Source organism: Crocuta crocuta, unplaced genomic scaffold (genome assembly GCF_008692635.1).
Source record: "Crocuta crocuta isolate KB4526 unplaced genomic scaffold, BGI_CrCroc_1.0 scaffold41, whole genome shotgun sequence".
NCBI classification, from domain to species: domain Eukaryota; kingdom Metazoa; phylum Chordata; class Mammalia; order Carnivora; family Hyaenidae; genus Crocuta; species Crocuta crocuta.
This window is the reverse complement of record NW_027529428.1, coordinates 137098-151850: the sequence shown is the minus strand read 5'-3', so window position 1 is coordinate 151850 and position 14753 is coordinate 137098. Positions and strand designations below refer to the sequence as shown.

Genomic DNA, 14753 nt, shown 5'->3' with positions numbered 1-14753 from the left:
GGGGGCCGAGCAGGGCCCGGCCCAGCCACACCAGGGGGCCAGGGGCGGCCCGAGAGGTTGTGGTGCTTGGCTTGTCAGCGGCGGCCATGTTGGGAGGTCTAACCGAGAGACGTCTCACCTCAGACTTCTGGAATCTGTGTGCATCACTTCTGGAAGATGAGGGTTTAGATTTGCCTCAACCCCTAACTCCCACCCACAGGCGGCCGCAGCCTCGGAACGTGATGACACCTGGCGGAGGGGCTGTGCCACCCCTTTTGCGGAGGTCACTGTCCTGTTAAATATAGCAACGATATTGACTGCTGTTAAGACTTCACTTTAGGGGTGCCAGAGTGGCTCAGTTGGTTGGGCAGCCGACTTCGGCTTAGGTAATGATCTTGTGGTTCGTGGGTTCGAGCCCCGCGTCAGGCTCTGTGCTGACAGCTAGCTCAGAGCCTGGAGCCTGTTTCGGATTCTGTGTCTCCCTCCCTCTCTGGCACTCCCCTGCTTTCTCTCTCTCGCTCTCTCGCTCTCTCTCAGAAATGAATAAAATTTAAAAAAAAAGAAAAAAGACTTCACTTTATATCAGCCATCTGGTCTTGCCCAAGAAACCTAAGTCTGAGATCTTAGCTATTATGTGCAGAGATAATAACATCTAACAATGGTGGCCCTGACACCTGGAATGAACAATGAAGTTTTGAGTAGTGTTAAAGGTCGATGTTCCTGAAGGGGTTAGGAGTGCTGATGGTGACCATGTGTGCCTTCCAGCCCCTAGAACCCAGTACCTTGGACGTGCCTGCATGGGTTAGGACAGTGAGGTGTCAAGATGCAAATTTGTAGAGTCCTCATTTATGATTCTTTGTAGAATCAGCAACTGGAAGGATGGTCACAGTTTGTTAGTGGTCTTCAAAGGAGCCAACTGCTGATGGTACCTAGCGGTGAGTCTTTAGGAATGGTTTGTGGGAACCCTTGGTATAGGCCAATTGGGGCATTCTGGACAAAGAGGAAGAGACAGAACCTTTGTCATGCCTTGCAAGATACAGGGTAGCAGGACGTGAGCCCCTCCAGCAGGCAGATTACATGATTTTTATTAGGCAGAAACCCTCATGTAATTGCCTTAAATTGCAGGTGTTGATATATTTATGCCTCCTATGTGTCCCAGTTCTGTGTTAGGAAGCGTCACTATGTTTATCATAGTAAGAGGTGGAGGAGATTTGTATTTGTGACTATTTCCACTGTTAGAAAGTTCACCATTAGTGTATTTCAAAGATATGGAAAAGTAGAGGAGAAACCTCATAGATTCCCACCTTGAAAACAATTACCATTAACTTTTTGATGCATCTTTTAGAGATTTTTCTGTGCTTACTTTTAACATTGCTTAAATCATATGTATTTTAAGTGAAAAACACTATCATAAACATTTTTATGTTATTATAAACATTCATAACATTTTTATGATAATATTCTATTGAGTCATAGAATATTAAATTCCACTTTTTTAACTTTTGGGTAGTTTCCAACGTTCTGTAATTTTAATAATTTGCTTACTATATTTGGTAATAATTATACTTGCTTATAAACTGTCCTGTTCCAAACAGCACAAAGCTTTTCCTAACTTTCTGATTAACCAGGATTCTGCTGCCCTGGGCCAAATGCTTTCTCTTTCTCCAGTCTTCTTAGATGAGTTATCCACTCCTCTGGTTACGTGTTTCAGTGCTGAATTCTCCTCTGAGTTTCAAGCCAATGAAATCCCCCATTTGCTAATACATCCTCAGTGTAAGATCTTCCAACCTTAACCTGTTGTCTTTCTTTATCTCCAACCTTTCCTTCCCCAGACATTCTCAGTGAGTGTCAGTAGTACCTGAACTTCCAAGCAAGAAACACAAGAGCCATATTACATTCCTCCCTCTTTATTTTTCCTGTAGCAAGTCAGCCACTACATAGAGGAACTGGGAAAATATGCTGTGCAGAGAAATCCTAGAGCTCTCACAGTATACTACATTCCCCCCAAATAGAAGGTTAGAACAGGCCATGAGCTCTATTTTTGCAGTTAATTTTTAATTATATTAGTAATATATGTTCATATTCTCCTGAGTCATAATTAAAGCATCTCATTGTAAAACAAAAACAAGCATCTCATTCCACATCAATTAATTAACTAATTAATTGATTTTCTTGCTATTTATATCAATATGGACAATTGGTTTCCTCCTTGATTTTAATTCAGTCTGCTACTATTAATATTTTTAAAAATTTCTTAATGTTAATTTATTTTTGATACAGAGAGAAAGAGAGTACAAGTGGGGGAAGGACAGACAGAGAAGGAGACACAGAATTTGCAGCAGGCTCCAGTCTCTGAGCTGTGTGCATAGCACCCCACATGGGGCTCGAACTCACAAACAACAAGATCATGACCTGAGCCAAAGTTGACTGCTTATCCCACTGAGCCATCCAGGCAGCCCTGCTATCAATATTTATTTTGGTGCACAAATTGTCATATTTAGCTCATTATTTCAATTTGACTTCTGTGTTCTTTTGATTTATCTCAATCACTTTCTACTTTCTGACACAAAAAGATGTTTTAGATTCATTGTATACTTTTCCCTGCATAATCCTGGGTTCAGCCATTTTTCTAGGTAGCCCTGCTTTCTTTAATGGAGAATAGTGTTGAGAAGCCAAGATCAGTGTGCTAGATGTATTCATTATTATTAGGATGTTGCTGGGTGTTGGTCCTCTCGATAAACAGAGCTAGGGAATACACGTATGCATGCACACACACACAAACTCACACATTTAAATATTAGTTTATTTCTCTCTTTATCTATATATGTAGAGAGTCATGAGTTCACACCAATACTTCTAGTTACTATCTAACACCACTGGGTTCATTCTAGTTTTCTACCTTTCCATGTATCTATCTATCTATCTATCTATCTATCTATCTATCTATCTATCTATCTATTATTTTTTAATGTTTTCTGAAATAGAGAGAGACAGAGAATGGATGGGGAAGGGGCAGAGAGAGAGGGAGACACAGAATCTGAAGCAGGCTCCAGGCTCTGAGCTGTCAGCACAGAGTCTGACATGCGGCTCCAACCCACAGAGGGTGAGATCATGATCTGAGCAGAAGTCGGATGCCTAACTGACTGAGCCACCCAGATGCCCCTACCTTTCCACGTCTTTAACTTCTTTCTCCAACAATGAAAAACCTGGTTCCATTATTTTTTTATATGTATGTACTTGTTCAATCAGTCCTGTATGGGATGCAGTTTCTCATCTCCACCATCTCCTCCATGTATGGATATCCTCTTCTACTGCTTAGATAACAACGTGTGTGGCAGCTGTGCTATGTAGACACCAATACTGCACCAGGTGATGCTTCTATGCGAAGTCCCTCTTCACGCTGCTTGGGCTCTGACTCTCAGCTCTGGGACACTGCTGATGCCTCTCAACTGTCTTCCTCAACACCTTCTGGTGCACGTGCTCATTTTGCTTGGTTTCACCTATTGCCTCGAAGACTGAATTACTTATCAAGGGGAAAGGAAGAGAAATACTATAGCTCACCCCCCTTTCTGGAGGCATAATTGATATGCAAAAAACTCATGTATTTGAAGGTATACAACCTGATGAGTTTTCATAATGAAATCATAATCAAGATGACAAACATCCACCTCTTCCCATTCATTGGAGTTTTTTAAAATGAAAGTTTCTCAGTAATCCGAGCTTCCTCCAGAACTGCATCTGCCCTTGTTTCATGGACTTTTTCACAGCATGGCCCCCAAACCCCTGTCTTCACTCCCGCCTCAAATGAAGAAAGAGAGACCACCTGCTGCCCCCAAGCCGGAGGAGACACTGACCTCTCAGCACTTGCCAAGCAAAGAAAAAGAACAGCAAGAAGCAGTTGAACATATTGATGAAGTACAAAATGAAATTGACAGACTTAATGAACAAGCCAGTGAGGAGATTTTTAAAGTAGAACAGAAATATAACAAACTCCGCCAACAATTTTTTCAAAAGAGGTCGGAATTGATTGCCAAAATCCCAAATTTTTTGGTAACAACATTTGTCAACCATCCACAAGTGTCTGCCTGGGAAGGAGGATGAAGAAGCACTGCATTATTTGACAAGAGTTGAAGTGACAGAATTTGAATACATTAAATCAGGTTACAGAGTAGGTTCTTATTTTGGTGAAAACCCTTACTTTGAAAATGAAGTTCTCTCCAAAAAAATTCACCTAAATGAGACTGGGTGATCCATCTTCAAAGTCCACTGAAATCAAATGGAAATCTGGAAAGGATTTAAGGAAACATTCAACTCAAACATAGAATAAATCCAGCAGGAAGAGACAGCATGAGGAACCAGAGAGCTTTTTCACCTGGTTTACTGACCAGATGCAGGAGAGTTAAGAGAGGTCATCAAAGATGATATTTGGCCAGATCCATTACACTACTACTTGGTTCTTGATATGGGTGATGAAGAAGGGGAAGAAGAAGAAGATGAGGAGGAGGAGGAAGAAAAATTGGAAGATATTGATGAAGACAGAGATGAGGATGAAGGTGAAGTAGAAGAAGATGAGGAGGAGGGGGAGGAAAGAGAAGAGGATGAAGAAGATGACTAGTGAACACGGATAGATTCCAACCTTCCTTTTTTAATTTTCTCCAGTCCCTGGGAGCAACTTGCAGTCATTTTTTTTCTCCTCCTTTTGTGCTCATTTGCTCTGTTTTTTGAAGTCTCTTTTCTCTCCCTTTTTAAAATTATTTTTTTATTTTTGAGAGAGAGAGAGAGAGAGAAAACAGGGGAGGAATAGAGAGAGGGAGACACAGAATCCAAAGACAGGCTGCAGGCTCTGAGCTGTCAGCACAGAGCCCGATGCAGGGCTCGAACCCATGAACCATGAGATCTTGACCTGAGCCGCAGTTGGACACTTAACCGACTGAGCCACCCAGGTGCCCCTCTTTTCTCTCCCTTTATACCAAGTTCTCAACTTATTTTGTGGGGAAATGCCTTGAGCGGAATACTGTGGGAAAAGAATCTCTACCTCTTTCTGTTCCAAATTCATTTTTATCCCTTCTTGTCTCAACAAAAACTTTATGAAATCAACACCGTCGTACTCTGGGAAAAAAGAAAAACCTTCTTCTCACTTCGCTCTGCTGGAAGCTGGAGGGTGCTAGACCCCTGTGTAGTAGTGCATAGAATTCTGGGGTGTTTTTTTTTCCTCCTTTCTCGGTATATTGGGCTCAGAGATTACACTGTGTCTCTACATGAATAAGAACAGTTAGTATTTACCAACACACATCTGCTTTCTCTTATTTAAAAAAAAAGAAGAAAAAAACTTTAAAAATGGGGTTATAGAAGGGTAGGTTTGACAGGTTTGGGTGGGTTAAGTGGGCATTTTGACAACATGGCTTCTCCTTTAGCATGTTTAATTGTGATGTTTAACGGACATCCTTGCAGTTGAAGATGACCCTTTTGAAATAAAATTCTCTCCTAATGATGACTTGAGCCCTGCTACTCGATGGGAGAATCAGCAGAACCTGGAGGATCTTATTTGGAATTGGCATTCTCTTGTAATTTTGTTCCTGTTTATTTTTAAATTTTCTTTTTGTCTCACTGGAAAGGAAAGATGATGCTCAGTCTTAAAGGTTTAAAGTGTAGGGGCGCCTGGGTGGCTTAGTCGGTTGGGTGTCCGACTTTCGCTTAGGTCATGATCTCGCGGTTTGTGGGTTCGAGCCCCGCGTCGGGCTCTGTGCTGACTGCCAGCTCAGAGCCTGGAGCCTATTTCAGAGTCTGTATCTCCCTCTCTCTCTGACCCTCCCCTGCTCACGCTGTCTCTCTCTCTCTCTCCTAGAAATAAAAAAATAAATAAAAATATTTAAAAAATAAATAAATAAAGGTTTAAAGTGTACATGTTGCTTTTTTACAATAAAACTAAATGGGCACAAACCAAAAAATAAATAAAATGAAAGTTTTTATTTTGAGATGAAAGCAGACACACACGCAGTTGTAAGAAATATATAAAAATATAAAAAATATAAAAATAAATAAATACTGGGGCGCCTGAATGGCTCAGTAGATTAAGCATCCGACTTCAGCTCAGGTCATGATCTCACAGTTCATGGGTTCAGGCCCCATGTCGGGCTCTGTCCTGACAGGCTGGAGCCGCTTGAGATTCTGTGTTCCCCTCCTTCTCTGCCCCTCCCCTGCTCACACTCTGTCTCTCTCTCTCAAAAGTAAACATTAAAATTTTTTTTAAAATTCTTTAGTCATTCTGTTAAGTGTGTTATGATATATCATTGTGGTTTTAATTTGCACTTCCTGAATGACAAATGATATTAAAAATTTTTCTTGGACTTCTTTGCCATCTGTCTTTTGGTGAAAAATGCATGCCTCTTCATGTCTTTTGTCCATGTTCTAATTGGATTATTTGCTTTTTTTTTTTTTTTACTAGTGAGTTACCAGAGTTCTTTATATATTGTTGATACTGACCTTATGTTGGACATGTGGTTTGCAAGTAGTATTTCCTCCCAGTGTATAGCTTGTCTTTTGATCTTGTTAACAGTGCTTTGCAGAGCAATAGTTTTAAAGTTTGATGAAGATCAATTGGTAAACTTTTATGGGTCATTTTTTTTGGTGTCATTTTTTTTTGGTGTAACACGTAAGATCTCTGTGCCTAGCTTTAGATCTTGAAGAGTTTCTCCTATTTTTGTTGAAAGTATATATGCTTTACATTCAAGTCTGTGATCCATTTTGAGTTAATTTTTTAAAAGGTTTATTTATTTTGAGAGAGTGTGAGCATGTGAGTGGGGGAGAGGCAGAGAGCAAGAGGGAGAGACAGAATCCCAAGCAGGCTCTGTGTTGTTATCCTAGAGCTGCAGAACGAGCTTGATCTCAGGAGTTGTGAGATCATGACCTGAGCAGAAATCAAGAGTTGGATCCTTAGCTGACTGGGCCACTCAGGTGCCCAGAATTAATTTTTATATTAAGGTATGAGACTTAGGCTGAAGTTCATTTTTTTGGCATATGAATGTCCACTTGCTCCAGTGCTGTTTATTGAAAAGCTAGCTTTACTCCATTGCTTTTGTACTTTGTCAAAAATTTATTGAACATATTTGTATGGTTCTATTTCTGAGTTCTCTATTCAGTTTCATTGATGTATGTATCTATCTGTGTTAATTATGCACATAATGTTGGTTATTGTAGCTGTAATAAACTAAGTTAAGTTTTAAAACTGAGAGACTGATTCTTTCTGGTTTATTCGTCTTTTTTAAAATTGTGTTAGCTATTCCAGTTCCTTTGCCTTTCCAAATAAATTGTAGAAAATTGTGTCTATAGAAAAGTCTGCTGGGATTTTGATAGCAACTGTGTTAAATGTGTATGTCAACAGAGGGAGAAGTGACATCTTTTGTATGTTGAATCTTCCACCCTATGAACATAGTATAGCTCTCCATTTATGTCTTCTTTAATTTCATTCATAACTATTGTGCAGCTCTCAGCATCTAAATTCTGAACATGTTTTGTACACATATTTTATTGTTCAGTGATTATAAGTTGTAGTGCATTTTAAACTTTTGTGTCTGTGTTCTCATTGATAATATATAGAAATAGAATAGATTTTGTATGTTTATTTTATATTCTTTGACCTTGCTGACCTCACATATAAATTCTCAGAGATGTTTTTGTAGATTCCTTTAGATTTTTTTGTAGATAATCATATTGTCTACAAATAAGGGCAGTTTTACTTTCTCCTTTCTGATCTCTTTACTTTATTGGCACTGGCCAGAACTTTGAACACTGTGTTTATTAATAAGAATTGTGAGAACAGACAGACTTGCCTTGTTCCCAGTCTTAGGGTAGAAGCATTCAGTCTTTCACCATAAACATCATGGTAATTGTAGATTTTTTTGTAGTTGCTCTTTGACAAGTTGAAGAACTTCCCTCTTTTGCTATTTTTCTGAGAGTTTTTAATCATGAATGGATGTTGAATTTCATCAAGTGTTTTTCTGTATTAATAGATATGATCCTGTGATTAGTCTCTTTAGTTTATTAAATAAGGTGGATTATGCTGATTGATTTTCTAATATTGAATAAGCCTTGAATCCCTGGAATAAATGCTACTTGGTATTTATAAAGGGTATATAATGCCCTTTATATATTGTTGAATTCTGTTTGCTAATATTTTGTGAAGGATATTTATATGTGTATTCATGAAAGACGTTGGTCTGTAGTTTCCTTATTTTTGTACTGATTTTTTTCTTTTTTTAATATTAAAAAATTTTTAATATTTATTTTTGACAGAGAGAGAAAGTGAGTGGGAGAGGGGCAGAGAGAGGGAGACACAGAATCTGAAGCAGGTCAAGGCTTTGAGCTGTCAGCGCAGAGCCTGACATGAGCTCAAACTCCACAAACCACAAGATCATGACCTGAGCCAAAGTCTGATGCTAAACCGACTGAGCCACCCAGGTACCCTTTCATTTTTTCTCATTTCTGTATTGTGATCGTACTTCATAAAATGAATTGGAAAGTGTTCCCTCCTCCTCTATCTTCTGGAAGAGATTTTGTGGAAGACATTTTGTAGAATTGGTTGTAATTCTTTAAACACTTGGTTGAATTCTCCAGTGCAACCATAGGACTCTGGAGATTTTCTTTCTTGGGAGTTTTTAATTTAAAAATTCATTTCCTTTACAGTTACAGAGCTACTCAAATTATCTGTTTCATATTAGTGAGCTGTGATAATTTGTGTTTCTTAAGAAATTTACCTATTTCATCTAAGTTTCCAGACTCACTGGTAAAAAATTGTTGAGAACATTCCCTTATTATTGTTCAAATATTTTTAAGATCTTCAGTGATGTTCCCCTTCTCATTCCTGATATTGATAATTTGTGACTTGCTTATATTTTTTTCCTGATAAGTCGGGTTAAAGGTTTATTTATTTTTTTTCAGATAACTAGTTTTTGGTTTAAATGATTTTTCTCTACTGTTTTTTGGTATGTGTTTTCTATTTCATTGATTACTTCTCAGGTGTTTATTATTTATTTTCTTTTACTTACTTTGGGTTTAATTTGCCCTTCTTTTTTTAGTTGCTTAAGGTAGAAGCTAAAGTCGCTGATATCAGATTTTTCTAATATAAGCATCTAGTGCTATAATTTTTCTCTAAACACTGCTTTAACTGCATCTCAGAAACTTCAGTATGTTGTGTTTTGTTTTCATTATGTTCAAAATACTTTTAATTTCCCTTTTGGTTTCTTCTTTGATGCATGGGTTATTTAGAAGCTTTTATTTAATTTCCAAATACACAATAAAACCTTGGTTTGTGAGCATAATTCATTCCAGAAACATGCTTATAACCCAAAGCACTTGTATATCAAAGGAAATTTCCCCATAAGAAATAATGAAAACTCAGGTGATTCATTCCACAACTCCAAGATGTTCATATGAAAGCGATTACAACAATGTAATATAATACAAAATAATAAAGAAAACAAAATATAAAGAAAAATAACAAATTAACCTGCCCTGACCTTTGAAAACCTCCATGGCTGGTGTGAGGGAGATGAGAGAGGAGGGTATTGTGTAGAATGACTTTCACTATCACTAACGGAATTTGACTACACTACACTATTAAAAACTCTTGTCATATATTTTAATGTAACTTTCAACATGGCAGCAAAGGAAAAGGTCTATATCTCCAAGCAGCCTGACCTAGAATGAAGCAAAGCATTCCTAACCTTACCCTAGTATGGAAAAGCAAAGGACTATCCATAGGTGCTTTGACATGACAAAAATTACACTAGTGGCAATTGTGGGCACCTTCCAACATTCTGAAAATCACTGATTTCTCCCAAACACCGTGGCCTGAGACCGAGCATCTGAGCATGGGAGACAATCTCCTACAGTCCCACAGCAAGGAGAGAGAGAAGAACCATGGGCTCAGTTGTGATTATGTCATGTTTGGCATCATGTACTACTTGTATTGCAAGACATTGCTCGTTTATCAAATCAAAATTTACTAGAAATGTTTCCTCTTCTTGTGGAACACTTGCAGAACAAGTTCCTTGCAATCCAAGGTTTTACTGTGTTTGGGGGATTTTCAAAGGTTTTCCTTTTATTTCAAAGTTTATTTTGATGGAGGGTGTGTGCACAAGAGGTGGGGGGAGAAGAGAGACAGGCTGAGAGAGAATCCAAAGCAGGCTCCACACTCAGCATTGAGCCCCATGCGGGACTCGATCCCATAGACTATGTTATCATGACCTGAGCTGAAATCAAGAGTTGGAGGATAAACTGACTGAGCCAATCAGGTGTCCCCAGATTTTTCTGATATTGATTTTTAAAATTCCCTGTGATAGGAGTACATACTTTGTCCAATTTGAACAGTTAAATTTATTTGGTGGTGGTGGTGGTGGTAGTTGTAGTGGTGTGTTTGTGTGTGTGAGATTTATGTGTATGTTACAATACAGAATATATTTTATCTTGGTAAATCTTTTTTTAATGTTTATTTATTTTTGAGAGAGAGAGAGGCAGAGTGGAGTGGGAGAGGGACAGAGAGAGAAAGGGAGACATAGAATCTGAAGCAGGCTCCACCCTCTGAGCTGTCAGCACAGAGTTTGACACAGGGTTCAAACTCATGAACCACAAGATCATGACCTGAGCTGAAGTCAGACAATTAACCGACTGATCCACCCAGGCACCCCTCTAGCTTCAAGTTTTCTATTTGGTTCCATTTTATACATTCTATGTCTTTTTTGATATTCTCTATTGGTTGAGATGTCAATTTCTTGATTTCCTTTAATTCTTTGTCCATGGTTTCCTTTAACTATTGAGTGTATTTAGGACAGTTTTTGTCTAGTAAGCCTAATGTCTGTACTTCTTAAGAGTTTTTGTTAATTTACATTTTTCTCTTGTGAATGGAATATACTTTTTTATTTCTCTGAATTCCTCATAGTTTATTGTTGAAAACTGGGCATTTTGAGTTTTAGGATGTTGTAACTCTAGAAATCAGATTCCTACCCATCCCCAGGATTCATTGCTGTTGGCTGTAGATTGTGGTTTGTTTAGTGACTTTTGAAACTATTTTAAAAGAGTTTTATTTAGATACACTTCACACACCACACAGTGCATCCATTCAAAGTTTATAATTCAATGTTTTTAAATATATTCAAAGATATGTACAATCATTTCACAATTTAGTCGATGCCACTTTTTTCATTTTTTAAAAAATTTTAATTAAATTCCAGTTAGTTAACATATCATGTGATATTAGTTTCAGGTATGCAGTCTAGTGTTTCAGCACCTCCATTTTGGTCTACACCATTTTTGTAAAGACTATCCTTTGTTATGTGTGGTCTTTGAAGCCTGTTTCTTTATTTAGTTCTTAGTTGTTTGAGATTTTCTTAAATGACTGGAGAAAAGAAAAATTAAAAAAAAAAAAAGAAAGAAAGAAAGGAAAGAATAGATTCCAGGTCTTTGCAGATTGGCTCTGTGCTGGAGCACTTACTTCTTGTTTTCATTGAGCCTAAAGATTAGCTACAGGTAAAAACTTACTGTTTTCTCAGGTCACTTAGTTCATATGTCCTGCTGTATATATGTGTGTGGATTTCTAGATTCTCTGGTGTTGGGAGAGCTTTTTAAAGCTTCCTGGAGTCCCCTCTTCTACCACTTTGCATCACTTTCCTTTATCCAGCTTTGTTTTGAATCAGATGGTTTATCTTTTTCTTTCTTTTTTTTTTAAATTAGAGTGTTGTTTTTTTTAAAATATGTAATGTGAGTTTCTTAGAGGTAGCCTGTAGTTGGGGCTTGCCTTTTAATCCAGTTTGACAGTTTCTGTCTTTTAATGAATGCTTAAACCATGTGGTAAGTGGAGTAATGGCTCCTAGGAGATGTTCAAGCCCCAGTCCTTGGAACCTATGAATATGTTACTTTACATGGTATAAGATAATTGTTTTTTTTTAATGTTTTATTTATGTATTTATTTATTTGTTTATTTATTTATTGAGAGAGAAAGATAGAGACACTGTGAGCAGGGGAGGGTCAGAGAAAGAGGGAGACACAGAATCCGAAGTGGGCTCCAGGCTCTGAGCTAGCTGTCAGCACAGAGCCTGACGCAGGGCTTGAACCCTCAAACCGTGAGATCATAAGATGAGCCAATGTCAGATGGTTAACTGACTGAACCACCCAAGGGCCCTGATAATTGGGTTTTTAGATGGAACTTAATTTGTTTATCAGCTGTCCTTAGAATGAGGAGATCCTGAAATATCATGTGGGCCCAGGAGAATCACACGAGTTCTTAGTATCTGATAACTTTTCCTAGCAGAAATCAAAGAGATTTGAAGACAGAAGGAGAGGTGGGAGAAATTAAAAATGTGAGAGAGTCTTTGATCTTCTGTTGCTGGTTTTGAAGAAGGCAACCATGAGCTAAGATAGTTATTAGAAGTTATAACAGCCCTCAGCTGATAGAAAGCAAATGGATTTCATTTCTACAGTTGGAAGGGTCTTAATTATCCCAACAACTTGAATGATCAAGGAAACACATAGAGTCTCCAGGAAGGAATACACCATGTAGGCATCTTGGTTTTAGCCTGAAAAGACCTGCACCAGAGTTTTCTTGCTCAGAATTGTAAAATAACTACTTTGTGTTGTTTCAAGACATGAAGTTTGTTGTAATTTGTTATGATAGGAGTGGAAAACTAATATAGCCTGTTTACATTTAATGTGATTATTGATTTATTTGGGTTTAGATTTACTTTCTTGCTATTCATTCACTCTTTATCCCTTGTATTATTTGTAATGCTTTCACACTTTTCACCCCTCATTTGGATTAATTTTTATATCACTTTCCTTCTATTTTGGGACTTATTAGCTCTGTGATTTTTCAGTGGTAACTTTATAGCTTATCATACATATATTAAATATATAACAACCTATCTTAAGTAATATGCCACTTCATTTAGTGTTTCTCTTTTACTTGTCTTATCCTATTGAAAATATCTGTTTAAATGTGTCTACCTATATTTGTCAGAACTATTTTGGATATAAGTGGATAGAAATCAAATCCAAAGTCACTTAATAAAAAATAATGCTCTGGTTGGTCTCATATGGAATATCTCCTAATTCCTGAACAGAAAATGTAGTTATAGGGACAGAGGTGCTGATGGGCCAGTCTAGGTTATGGGCCCACCTTTATGATCAGAATGGCACTGGGTTGATTGCCTCCTGAGCTAGCATGAAGAGGGTATAGTTCTGGAAAGATCACATGATTGGATGGAAAACTATGCTTGACAGAAGAGAAACACTAGAGTTCTCATTTTCCACTATATTTTGAAGATAGACTGCAAGCTCCTGTAGGTCAGGTTTTGTTGTTGTTGTTGTTTTAAATTACTTTTTAAAATGTAAGCAATACATGATTAAATGATCCATATTAACAATTAAAGCAACCTCCATAAGTTTAAAGACCCCCCACTGATCACCCCTTCCTAGGAAGTAAACACCCTATTACTGTCAAGAGTATGGTATATATACATCCTGTGCTATGCGTTAACCTAGAATATGTAGTTTATTCATTTCACATAAAAAGGTGTCTAATTGTGCACATTACTCTGCAGCGTGCATAGTAATTTTTTAAAAATTCAACAGATATCTTGTCAATCTACCCATAATATTGAATGTAGATGTACCTCATTCCTTTTAACTGTTGCGTAGTATTTTTGTAAATGGATATTCAGCAGTTTTTTTTTTTTAGTTTGCTGCTCATTTGTTTTCTATTTTTCATTATTATAAACAATGCTGCCGTGAACAACTTTGTATGTACCTCATTGTGCATATAGTTAAATGGTTCTCTAGAGTATATCCCTAGAATTGGAGTTTCTGGGTCAAACTCTTCATGGTTTTAAAATTGTATTTATTTGCTTAAAACTTTTAATGAATAAACTTTGAAATAGGAAGCAAATGCATATGGTAAAAAAAATTGAAAAGTTTTGTAATGAAAAGTAGCCTTTTAGTCTGGAACGGTTCCTCAGTTGATGCTTGATGGTCATAAATGTTAAATATCACAAGCCATTAATTTTATAATATGTCTTTCCATTTTGGTTTGTCTGATGTTTCCTCATATTTAGTTTTAGGTTATGTGTCTTTGGTAGGAATAGCACACAAGTGAGGCTGATTTCTTCTTTCATTCTATCAAGTCGCATGGTGTTTATTAATCCTACTGCTGATGATGTTCACTTTAATCACTTGATTAACTTGTTGTGTGCCAGACTTTTACACTTTTCTTCTTTGTAGTGACTGGTTTGTGGGGAAGTGCTTTAAGACTATGTATATATCTTTTTATTCATCAAACTTTTCTTTCTTCAATCATTTATTCATTTCTACTCAAATGGGTTCATGGTTTTCTGTTTTATTTAGATAAGTATAGTCTGTTACTATCAATATTTATTCTGATGTTCATGTTGTCACAGGTTTGGACAGTGGAAGCCCCTTGAAACTAACTTCTGGGTACTTTATAACATATCTCCATCATTCTTTGAACATCTTACTTTCTTATATAGCACCGTATGTCAGGACCAACTGTATTTTCCCTGCACCAGTCTAGAATAAGCCATTTCTGTATGATATCCTGGTACTGTTTTCTGGAATATGGGATTTAGAAGCCAAAATATGGGTGCTAAGTGTATTCATTGTTACTGGAGTATTGTTACTGGGAGTTGTTCCCATGCCATTTCAGTAGGTGCATGCGCGCGCACACACACACACACACTATACATCTATATTCATTTTGTATCTATGAG

At 37.4% G+C, this 14753-nt stretch overlaps 1 protein-coding gene and 1 pseudogene across 1 annotated transcript in view; both read left to right on the top strand.

Moving 5' to 3' along the window:
- The window catches only part of LOC144227590 (uncharacterized), a 69892-nt gene that overhangs the window by 21888 nt on the left and 33251 nt on the right, over window positions 1-14753 (top strand).
- Window positions 3748-4594, top strand: LOC144227620 (protein SET-like; annotated as a pseudogene).